Source organism: Syngnathoides biaculeatus, chromosome 9, assembly GCF_019802595.1.
Source record: "Syngnathoides biaculeatus isolate LvHL_M chromosome 9, ASM1980259v1, whole genome shotgun sequence".
NCBI lineage: Eukaryota > Metazoa > Chordata > Actinopteri > Syngnathiformes > Syngnathidae > Syngnathoides > Syngnathoides biaculeatus.
The window spans coordinates 1-10,295 of NC_084648.1; the positions used below are offsets into that span (position 1 = coordinate 1).

At 46.9% G+C, this 10,295-nt stretch overlaps 2 non-coding genes across 2 annotated transcripts; both read right to left on the reverse strand.

Annotated features, from left to right (window-relative positions):
- Window positions 1–6,740: 6,740 nt before the first annotated feature.
- On the reverse strand, window positions 6,741–6,854 carry LOC133506806 (U5 spliceosomal RNA). Its single transcript, XR_009796628.1, has one exon. It is a non-coding gene; the product is annotated as a U5 spliceosomal RNA (small nuclear RNA).
- Window positions 6,855–7,436: 582 nt separating this feature from the next.
- Window positions 7,437–7,600, reverse strand: LOC133506784 (U1 spliceosomal RNA). Its single transcript, XR_009796609.1, has one exon. It is a non-coding gene; the product is annotated as a U1 spliceosomal RNA (small nuclear RNA).
- Between the last annotated feature and the right edge of the window lie 2,695 nt (window positions 7,601–10,295).

The following is a 10,295-nucleotide window of genomic DNA, read 5'->3' on the forward strand; positions in this document are numbered from 1 at the left end:
CGGCCCCGTCCAGCCCCCACTGGAGTCTGATACATCTGTTTTTGTTTAACCTTTTCTTGTTTTGCCTCACCATGCAACTTTGCCAACTGTAGTTTAACCAAACTAGTCGCCAGAGCATCAGTTTCCTTTTGATCTTTATTTGCTTTTTCCATGTAGATGCGGCAATGGTGTATCAAATGCCTCTTAAATCTCGGTTCCGGACAGACCAAAATGTCCCTGCACTAGTGGTGCCCCCGTCTCCTGCTAGCTCCGCCCCTTCCTGCTAGCTCCGCCCCTTGCGCTGGCCCTTCCTGCTAGCTCCGCCCCTTGCGCTGGCCCTTCCTGCTAGCTCCGCCCCTTGCGCCAGCACGGGCGACTCCACACTCCCCTGCTGTTTCCCGCGCACTCTCTCATTATTCACAGCCTGTTCAATCAACTGTATGGTCGCTGGCGCCATCCGTGAACCTTCATCTTCTACATCTAAAACCATTCTGCCCCCCAAAGTGACTACGGGGGCCATTACTGGCGCCGTCGGATACGGTGGCGGTGCAAACACATACTGTCGCGAGTCCGACAACTGTGGATAAATGCCTCTCAGACATTTCGTCTTTTCTTCCACTTTTTCAATCACTTCATCCTCTTTCTTCACCTCATTCTCACTCTTTTCCTCTTTTATCGCCGCCAGCGCAGTCGCGATAGTTGCCAATTGGTGAATGCCTCGTCTATCTTTCTCCAATTTCTTCACTTCCTTCTCAAGTTTATTACGCTGTCGCCATCCGACTTGGCTCTGATCCTCCTTCATATCTCGAATATCTGCCAACATTCTGCTTTCCTTTTTCTGTAACTGCCGCGCTAACTTCGCCACGTCCCATGTTCCGGGTTCTCCGCGAAACAATTCATCCTTTACCGCTTCCACACTGATACGTAAATCCCAGATTTTAAACCGTATCGTAACCACGAATAGTTCCAAACTATTCTAGTAGGTAAATCCCAGATTTTATACCCTACTAATGTCCACACTATTACACTTTTACGCCGTTCCGCTCCTCCTTCCTCTTATAATTTAGCGTTGCCAATGTGCAGATTTTGAAAAGGAGTCTGCTTACCTTGTTTCACTGTGGGCCCAAGAGGAAAGACGGTCGGACACGTGGCTCCTTTGTCAGGTCGTCACCTGGTGTGGACGTGGGTCCCTGACCCGTGTCCCAGACTCTTGTGGTTTTTCTCGAAGTCCCGGACTTCTTTTACCTCTCTTGCATCACGTCGGGGTCACCATAAATTGTTGGAATTTTATATTTCTAAATCATCATAAACTTAAGTTAGTAATCTGACTCCAATTTGTGACCTTACCCAACTGCCACTCATCCAACAATATGCGCGCTCGTTCTGCAATAGAAAAGTATCAGGAAGCCGGCATTTTCACACACGAGTGGATTTAGTCCTTCAACACACACCTGGGTCTCGGGTCCCTCTCATTACAACCCTGTACGTCTCTGTTGCCACCAGCAGACGTACTCTACATCCGAGTTTCCCAGAACAATTTTAAAGTATAATCTACTGATTCACTTATTGGTTGTGTCTCCTTCAGGTATCCTTGGCGCTCTCTCATTGGTCTCCTTTGGTCCGTCGGATGTTGGCCCGACTCCTCCCCTGCAGATTCGCGTGCTGGCTCCTCCTGGTGGTTTCCTTACAGTAGTTTTTCCACCAACTGCCTCTGAGTCCTCTGTCTCCGCACCCTCCTTGCAGTTAGCACCGTCTGTTCTAAAACATTCCCTTCTTGCACATTCTTGCACCACATACCCTGTTTCGTTCCACCAGTCACATGCTCAACACTTTACAGTCTCACACTTTCATACACAGGATGTAGCAACATCTAATGAACTACTTTAAGCTCAAACTCTTATATTCCTTTAACGGCGACGTGAACGAGAGTAGGCAGAGAGTCAGTCGAAACTGACACGTGGGCATGTCTCGTGAGTGGGTCAGTTCCAACTGCGATGTGAACCTGCGTCAGCAGCGAGTCCGTCGCAGTCCGTTCGCCAGTCCTTGTCGGACCTGGGCCGTGAGAGCCGCCAATTCGGCGCTCTGCCACTCTATCTCCGCACGCATTTCGCGGTAGAACGCATCGCGATTTGGCAGCTCCTCCTCCCTCTGGGCTGGAAGCTTCGCCACCAGCTTCGGTCTGCCGGTTTCACCGTTGCCGGCGAGGAGTGGGAGGACGAGGAAGGAGTCTTTGTTGCCGCGCCCCGGGAGGCACAAGGGAGCGCCTGACCTGGACGTCTCCTCTGGCCGCCACGCGGAGGTTCCGGGTAGATGGCCAAGCGGATTCCCTCAAACGGATTGGTGTACTTGTACCCACCGGGCAAAGACGTTCGGGTGCTGGAAACGCGGGGAGGTTGAGCAAACTGACTGGGATGAAAGATCGGGCGAAGAGATTAATAATCAGAATAATTGGAGTCGTACTCAGGCAGCTGGTCATACAAATCACGGTCCTCCTCATATTCCGAAAAGTCAGAGTCCAGAAGAATATCCGGTGCCGGACGGGTCGTGGTCGGGACTTATTCATAGCTCGCTGGCGCAGCGTATGACACGGAAGCGGAGGACGTCAAGGAGCCTACCCGGATTGGACAGGCTTGGTCCTCCCGCGGACGGTCTACCTTGCGTCGGTCCGGGCGACGCCGGGTCTTTCCTCCTGGGTCCTGTTTTGGCCAGATGGTTCTGTCACGACCCATCGGAACGGAGGTAGGATCGAAATGCAGAATTTGGGGTTGCTGTAGTTTCTTCACCTGGTTTTAATATAGCCACTGCTTGCATTACTTGGGTTCTCTTTCTTGCCTATGCTAACCAACCTCTCGCCATCCAAAGATGTAAGTCTTAATCTTGGTTTTTCCTTACTTCCCTGTAACACTTGCCATCAATCTTTCTACCAACCTGCTGCATTCTTCAACTGTTCACCTGCCATTTAAGCTGTTATTTTTTTTCGCTCCCCCCCCCCTTGTTTAAGAAACATCATGCTGCCCGCTAAACATTGTTCCATAAAGTTTACATCCCCTCTAGGGCAGACTTACTGTTCCCGCTCACCCTTATGCTTTTCTACGTTTGTCCCTTAGAGACTACTTGTGCTTTTTAGGACTTAAGTCCTAATCCACTACCTTGTGTACTTCACTGGAACACAGACTTCTGTTCTCATCATTAGGCTTCCATCCATGACCTATGATTCCACAAATACGTCATGACATTGTTAAAGAAATCATTCAAATGTTCTCATTTTGTACATACTGTACTGTAGTTGGTTACACATCACCACCTAACTTCTACCTTTGAACTCATTGTCTTGAAAACAGATGTCATCAATCAGACAGATGCAGTCAATCAAACAGTCACACTCACACACACACACACACCCACACACACACACATACACACATACAATCATCATGTGATTTATGTGAATAAAAAGAAGCTGCAAGGGGACACGAGTTGGAGTTGGTTGGAAGCAGGGAGAGGTCCTGCCGCTCCCCTTGCAGCAAGTAAAACTTGAAGCCTTGTCTGTTCGCCTTCTTTTAATAGAGGGTCAAGCTTTTTGAACCTGACAGAGGTTGTTCCCCAAAATCTTACAATAGATGGCCATCTTCTCCTTAATACAGTGCAGTCGTCCCGTCTCATGTGCAGAAAAACACACCCAAAGCATGATGCTACCACCCCCTTGCTTCACAGTAGGGATGGTGTTCTTGGGATGGAACTCATCATTTGTCTTCCTCCAAACACGGTTAGTAGAATAATGACCAAAAAGTTCAATTTTGGTTTCATCTGACCACAAAACCTTTTCCCATGACTCCTCTGTATCATCCAAATGGTCATTGGCAAACTGAAGGTGGGCCCTGACATGTGCTGGTTTAAGCAGGGGAGCCTTCCGTGCCATGCATGATTTCAAACAATGACGTCTTACTGTATTACCAACAATACGTGGAGTGGAGGTGGACTAACACGTCTTTGAAGGTCAGAATTCTAGCTGATAGACAGGTGTTCAAATATTTATTTGCAGCTGTATCACACAAATAAATCATACCAAAAAAAAAAAAATCATACATTGTGATTTCAGGATTTCTCTTTTTAGATTATCTCCCTCACAGTGGACATGCACCTACGATGAAAATTTCAGACCACTCCACGATTTCTAAGTGGGAGAACTTGCAATATAGCAGGGTGTTTAAATTATTATTTTCTTCACTGTATGTTCGGACCTGAGTTGATGAGTGCAACACGATGACAGGATTCGGCGAGACCTGAGGAAGTTGACGTGGAACTTCGCACCCAAAACACAGACTGATAGGTGGCTCAAGAAATCTGCATGCTTGTTGCCGAAATAATCTAATTCAAACACGTTTAAACGTCTGATTCTGCTCGCGTACAACAGTGAGTGGTTTGTTGTTGTTGTGCTAGCGACCGAGCCGGCATAAAACAAAAATCGAAACCTTCGGTATCATTCTGCGTTTAAAGATTTAGCCGGTATTTTACATAATGCACTTGAAACACTTGAAAGCACGCACTGCCGTAGTCGAATGTCAGGAAGACCTCCCCGTCAACAGTACACAAACTTTATGCAGTGTCTAAATTTCGTCACCTCCAAAACATCACACGGATAAGGATATTAGCTGACACAAATATCCGCATCGGTATTGTACTTCCATTTAAAATGAAGTAGATACTCGTCACTACTAAACAATTGAACACGTACGTACTTACTTTCTCCCGGAGCCAAGTGAATGCTGTGCCGGGTTTTCAAAGCAGTCCTCCGTGAAATGCTTGGAACATTTTACTGTCCACTTTGATTTGTAAGTCCAATGCGCCCGCTTTGCTTTCACAAACCTGGTCCATAACTTGCCTGTCCGTTCATGTTTCGGTCATTCATATAAGCTGACTCTGTCAGCGTTTGACGCAGAACAGCCGAATACAACACACTTTACCTTCTTATCTTTGCTAGCTTTTTCGCTCTCTGGCTAAATGTTGTCTTGGCGTGACATCACATTCCAGGGAGTTACATACTTGCCGAAACTCTGTGACATTTAGAACAAAATCTTGAGACTGACTTTGACGCTAATTTATTTTATTTCTGTTGAGTTGAGATTATTTTTAATATTTTTTTTATTTCTTCTGGATTCGACCTTTAATGCGCAATTAAAATCTCCAACCCTTAATAAATGGTGTCCTACCCAACATATAAGACTGCAAATTTTCTAAAAGATCATACCTGTTGTTTTTTTTTTTTTTTTTTTTCATTAAAACCATAACTATTTAAAGGGGTTCAATCGTTGCCCATAAAATTTAAATGTGCAGACGGCCACAGCGGTACATCCTGCAGGAAGGGGGGACACGTGATTCCACATCTCATCAACATGACCGGCCAGATCCGCCTCAGGCCCAGCGATCCCTCGACCTGACGACAGCCGGTAAACCACATCTTCTCCAGTGCCGGCTGGCACCCGTTGATGACATCATTCGACAAGGAAGCCGACTGCACCCCAGCTCGACTCATCCCTGAGGAAAATGCCCCATGCCCGATGCACAACGCACTTCGGACAAGGACGCCGCTGGCACCTTTCTTTAATTTTGTTCAATTCAGGTGTCGGACTCTTTCGAGTCCGAAAGGGGGGTTGAAGTATGTCTTAAGATTTTGGACGGAGCAGGACGCAATGTCAGAGTTACAGCGAAACGTTGGCGATCGATGCAAAAAGGTTTGACGCTTCACAACCTTCATATTGAAATGCAACAGGATAAAATTGTGGACTCGTACCGCGCATGTAAAGCAGGGTGAGTACTTTTTACTTGGAAAGATCACGAGAAATATCATTGCAGCCTTTATAAGTGTGCGGGTGTATTCATTTGACTCGGCTCGTAATGGAACCCAGTGCTCTGTTTTAAAAGCCCGACGCGATACAAATGGGCAAATCGACATTCCTCTTGCATGACACGGCGCATTTACGTAACCCTAACCCGACTCTTCTGACGCACTTCAATCAGCAGGTCAGTGATACACTAACAAAGTGAAAGTTGTTCTCCTGCAATGTATAAAGCACTGATAACAATTCAATCAAACTCAGAGAAGATACTCCTCCCTCACTTACCTTCGACCATACAGCCTTGTGTTTGCTGATATTGTTCACATTTAGTTGTACGTGCGGTCTTCCGCAAGCCTGAATCCACTGTGGACACTTCGTCAACGGTGTTTTAGGCTTTGGAAAATGAATCACGCGGGCCCCTTGTAACCTAGCCGGGTATCTTTCATCAGAATTGCACGTTCCCCAAGCGCATCTGAGGACCATTTTGTTTGTAACATTAACTTTTCCAAGCGCACGCGACCGATAAGCAGCATTGCTTGTGGGACGTGACGGCAAAAGGCGCGGCGCGGGTCAAGACAATGCAGCTACCTGATTGGAGATTATTGTGCGAGTGACTGGCAGGTCGGAAAGGTCCGTTTTGAAGGCGTGTTTAAACGTTGTTACGGCAACCAGTCAGAGGGTTGTGGTCGCCAACAGAGTGAAATGAGGCAGAGAAGAGATGTTTAAACTGGACAATTTGAGAAACAATAAACTAAACGGGTAAAATACTGAAACGAGACACAGGTGAACACGTACACACGCAAGTACACTAAGTCTCTTTCGGCCTCGATGATATGTCTCTTTGTATACATAAGGGGACAGGCCTGTGCTTCCAGAACTGCAAACTTCATGCATTCTCTCAATTGTCTTTCACAGTAAAAGAGAAGCTCCGCCTTCGCAGAGCATCAAAAAATTGAGATAGACTCTTGTTGTTCCTCCCCACGGAAATCTTTAGTAAAAGGCGAAAGATTTATGCGATCTGAAGAGAAACAAGAGTAAACTGCCTTCTGGACGGTGAAAGGAGCTACTTGATTCCCCGGCATACCGTTTTGACTAACGGTATTCCAGTCAAAACTGCCACTATTTCAAAAATAATTCCATTCATTCAACCACAGTTAATGTACTCCAACGCAAGTCTAAACATTTATCGGCGCTCAGGCTTCGAGCGCTTTTTTTTTTCCAAGTTTATCAAGTGCCCCGACACAAAGGATTGTGGGCCTTAGCGCATGCGCTCGAAGCCAACGACGCCATTGTATCCGCCCGCATGGAGCAGCAGGTCGGTGCCGATTGGGCTTCGCGTGACAACAACGCGTTGATCTTTAGTGAACGTGAATCTTGCTGTTTGGGTGATCTGCAAAGGTTTTGTAACATTTAATTTAAGGTTATGGGTCGACATTACCGACCTGGACATAATTACTTGGGGCTTTTCATAGTATCACAGTTGTCGTGTTTCAAGTTAACTTGGCAGTGAAAACAGAAGAGCAACCTCATCCCAGTAGCGTGTTGCGTTTCGCCGCCCTCTCAGCTGTCACACAATAGGTCACGTGCACGAACGCACCCATATTTATCTTGACACGTGATCAGGGGAGAGCGCGAACGCAGTCCCCCACTACCAGAAATTATGCAGTCGAGATTCCCACATTTGGGGAATTCGCAGGGGTCAGCACAACCGGAGTGCAATGGCTGAGCCTCACCCTGGGTGAACCACCTTCTTGATCATGGTATCTCCCCTGCCAGGTAAGTATGAGTTGGTACGGCGCGAGCACGCAACCCATTCACGCGCACGCTGTGTCAAGCGACGGTGTCATCGTGAGCACGTGACCGACCGCACGCAAAACAGGCGAGGCCGAGCACGGACGCGAGGTCAAACGGTGCAACGGTGCAAATTCTTGGGTGAACATGCTTCTCATTTCACAATTTGAGGTTGGCTGGAGACAGCAATGGATACCCACAATGCATAGCGGCACCCCCAGAGCATCTCTCGGAAGTGCGCTCTTCAATACCAAGACGTTTACTAACCATCCAAACCGGCTTTAAGAGAGAGCAGTTGTTTTATTGACAATATAACGCAAACATGACCAGAAGTCGGGTTGAACGGAAAGCATAGACTCGTCTCGTCCAATGTGACACACGGACCAGACTTCCGTTTCCACCGGTCTCTTGCGCATCTCACAACGCTACTGCCACCTACTACTGAAGCCTTTCGCGCATCACAACCCTGCCGATGCATTCCACCCTGCTTCCCGATTGTTTTCTCCCGCACCGTCCTCACGTTGCAAAGTCTTAATTTAACCACGAGACCTTTGGGGTACGCTAACTGTAGTGGAAGGATTATTCTTTGAGTTATTTTGAAATACAGTCGTGGCAGTATTTGACTGTGAAATATCAATGCAATTAAAACAACAGTTTCATTCCATGAAGCAAAGCCACACTGGTCAAAGGTCAGTGTTGTGATCTAATGATGAATACACAGTTTAAACAGTCACAAGTTTATTATTTCTCATTATGCTTGTTTTTTTTTTTCCTTTTTTTTTCATTCATGAGCAATCTTTGAAAATGTCATCAAAACCCCACACTGGTGGCTTGAGGAATTTCTTTTTTTTTTTTTTTTTACGTCTTTGATTCAAAATACCACACCGGTGGCTTGAAGAAGCCGTTTTTTCCCCCCGACAGAAAGTAGAGAAAAGTTAGCTAAAAACAAATGAATAAATAATTTCCTCCCCATTTTTCTCTTTCTTTGTGGCCATCTCTGAAGAAGTCCTTACAAGGCCAAAGGTCGCGACTGTATTTTCTTTCTTGTCTCATGTTTACGTTCATGATTCCATTCACGTTTGACCGCGAGAGAGATTTTAGACACCATTTAAAGAACTTCATCTCGCGGCGACAGGCATACGTCCTATTCATGTGTCTATATTTCTTTTTTTATTTTCTTTTTTCCAACATTGATAATTACTGCCCCCACTTCGCCGGCAAAAATAAGCACTCAAGGCGTACATCATGTAAAGAATAATACAAAAGTATATTCATTTCCCTGAAATAGAAGCATTCAAAGTGTACGTGATGTAAAGAATTCTTCTCCCTCTTCTTTTCCTTTCGGCTTGTCCCGTTAGGCGTCGCCACAGCGTGTCATCTTTTTCCAACTGAGCCTATATCGGGCCTCTTCCTCTCTCACACCCGCAGTCCTCACGTCCTCCCTCACCACATCCATCAACCTTTTCTTTGGTCTCCCTCTCGCTCTTTTGCCTGGCAGCTCCATCCTCAGCGCCCTTCTACCAATATACTCACTCTCTCGCCTCTGGACATGTCCAAACCATCGAAGTCTGCTCTCTCTAACCTCGTCTAAAACGCATCCAACCTTGGCTGTCCCTCGAATGAGCTCATTTCTCATCCTATCCAACCTGCTCACGCCGAGCGAGAACCTCAACATCCTCATGTCTGGTACCACCACTTCTGCTTCCTGTTGTTTCTTCAGTGCCACAGTCTCTAATCCGTACACCTGTTTTATAAACTTTGCCCTTCATCCGAGCGGCGACACCTCTGTCACATAGAACACCAGACACCTTCCGCCAACTGTTCCACCCCGCTTGGACCCGTTTCTCCACTTCCTTACCGCACTCATCATTGCTCTGTATCGTTGACCCCAAGTATTTGAAGTCGCCCACCCTCGCTGTCTCTTCTCTCTGGAGCCTCACTCTTTCCCCTCCACCCCTCTCATTCATGCACATATACATACACATACACGCCTGTCAGCCTATCCATTACCACAGCAAACAGGAGGGGGCTCAGAGCTGATCCCTGATGCAGTCCCACCTCCACCTTAAATTCTTCTGTCCCACCTACAGCACACCTCACCACTCTTCTGGTACATGTCCTGTACTTTTCTAACATATTTCTCCGCCACGCCAGACTTGCGCATGCAGGACCACAGTTCCTCTCGCTACACAATGTAGCTCCTTCTGACCTTCTTTGTACTTTTCCACGAGCATCCATCCTCAAGGCAAATAATGCATCTGCGGTACTCTTTCTCGGCACGAAACCATACTGTTGCTCGCAGATCCTTGCTTCTGTCCTGAGTCTCGCCTCCAACGACTCTTTCCCACAACTGCATCGTGTGGCTCATCATCTTTACTCCTCTGTCGCTTCCGCAGTTCTGAACATCGCCTTTGTCCTTACAAATGGGGAGTAGCCCACTTTTCCTCCATTCTTCTGGCATCTTCTCTCCCGCTAGTATTCCATTAAGTAGGTTGGTCAAAAAAAAAAAAAAAAAAAAAACCCACAGCCACCTCTCCAAATTGCTTCCATACCTCCACTGGTATGTCATCAGGACCAGCAGTCTTTCCATTTTTCATCCCGTTCAGTGCCTTTCTAACTTCCCCCTTACTAATCACTGCCACTTCCTGGGCATTCACGCTTGCCTCTTCCGCTCTTCTTTCTCTCCCA